Below are 1,884 nucleotides of genomic sequence, written 5' to 3'. Positions count from 1 at the left end.
CACAGTGCAACGCTCCAGAAATCGACGCTAGCCTCGGACCATGGACGCACACCACCGATTTAATGTGTTTAGTGTGGCCGCGCACACTCGATTTTATACAATCTGTTTTGCTAAACCAGTTTATGTAAATTCGGAATAATCCCGTAGTGTAGACGTACCCTAAGCCACTGATTTAAGAACTGAAGTTACAGCAAAGTAGACTTAAGCATCTTGGTAGGGCCAGCCCAGCAGTCTAGTTGCATTGCACTGCATACCCTTTTGTTAGAATATTCTGAACGCGAGAGAGAGCTTGGTTTCACAATTCTTGAAGGAGCATGTTCACCCCAAGTAGGATCATTACAACATAAAGCTTTAGGGGAGGGTTGTGAAAGTTGGGGTATTCCAGGGATTCTCTACCTCGCCTTGCCTCAGCCATAGAGAATCAAAAATAATGCGATGAAGCCTTTTAAACTTTGTTTTTGGCTTATTTTCTAGAATATTTGTGTGCATTTTGTGGCAGAATAAAAGGATTAGTATAATGATATTTTTTATCTGTTTTGCAGCACTCCTAGTGTTCAGCCATAAGTGGCTTCTAATCTGGATTTGACTGGGAGCATTGCAAAGTTCATGACAGGGGGTGCAAAATTCAGAGCAGTGTGAAATTTCCTTACTTTTTTCTGGCAAGTTTTTACTGATAACTGTTTTGTATACTGGAAGCCCTACTACTGTAAGCTAACTCTTTAAAGGATTAGATGTGAAGGGGTACAATTTCTTCATTCAGGTGATGCACTAGACAGATCGTTCATGTAGTGAAGTGCACATTGGCCACTGAAGAGTCAGTTTGTACATTTACAGAATTCATTGGATGCACAACCATCAAGAGACATCCTTTTCAATGATCAGATCATACGTAAAACATATGTAAAGTATTTGCAAGGTTCATGTTTTCAAGGAATGAGTCAGAGGCTCATTGATCTACTTTGAGGTCTGGATCATCTATAATTTGAAATGCCGTTGGTTTTAGTGTTAATATATTTTCTATTTGTCTGTGGCATCTGACAAACATATAGACCAGGGGTGGCCAAACTGTGGCTCATGAGCTGTATGCAGCTCTTTCACAGTTAAAGTGCAGCTCCCGTTGCCCTCCATACCCACCATTCTCCACTTACCAGGCTGGGGGCAGAGCTCAGAGCTTCTGCCCTGCGGCAGATCAGTATGGCTAGGGGCTTAGAGAGGCAGAGGCAAACAGCTGGGAGCTGCAGGGAGGGGTCTCTGCTTTAGCTGCTTGGGAAGAGGCAGCAGCAAAAGCAGATGAAGCCCCGAGCCCAGGCAGGCACCTCCCATTGGGGTGAAGCTCCGAGACCCTCCTCCCTGCCGGGCTGAAGCCCCAAATCCTGGCAGGTTTCCCCCAGCGCTCGAACTTCTGAAGACTGTCATATGCGGCTCGGAGAGTCAGTAAGTTTGGCGCCCCTGATATAGGCCTTTATGTAGGTACCTATTTATAACTATTTAGGAAATTTGTACTTAGGAAGTTGAGCTGCTTTATGGCCAAATTCTGAACTACTTACTCAGGCAAATTCCCATTGAACGTATTGGCAATTTATCTGAGTAATAATTGAGTGTATTTTTGCCACCCTTAATCCGAAGTTGTACCTTACTCCAAAGGTGATCCCAGTGAAATGCAATGTTAGCAGTCAGGCTGTGTGTGACAACCTCAGACTTTGGGTGTTAATCGGAAGAATTTAGTTTTATAGATGCATAAAGGGTACATACAATCAGGGGTCTTGGCATTTAAATGCCAAATATACTGCATGTAGACTAGCTATGATTAACTTGATTGGGTAGGGATAAAGAGTTATTCAGTACTTAGCCCAAATATAAATGGAATATAAAATGGAATATATG

The sequence above is a fragment of the Mauremys mutica genome, chromosome 8, assembly GCF_020497125.1.
Source record: "Mauremys mutica isolate MM-2020 ecotype Southern chromosome 8, ASM2049712v1, whole genome shotgun sequence".
Lineage (NCBI taxonomy): Eukaryota > Metazoa > Chordata > Testudines > Geoemydidae > Mauremys > Mauremys mutica.
This window is presented reverse-complemented; position numbering follows the sequence as displayed.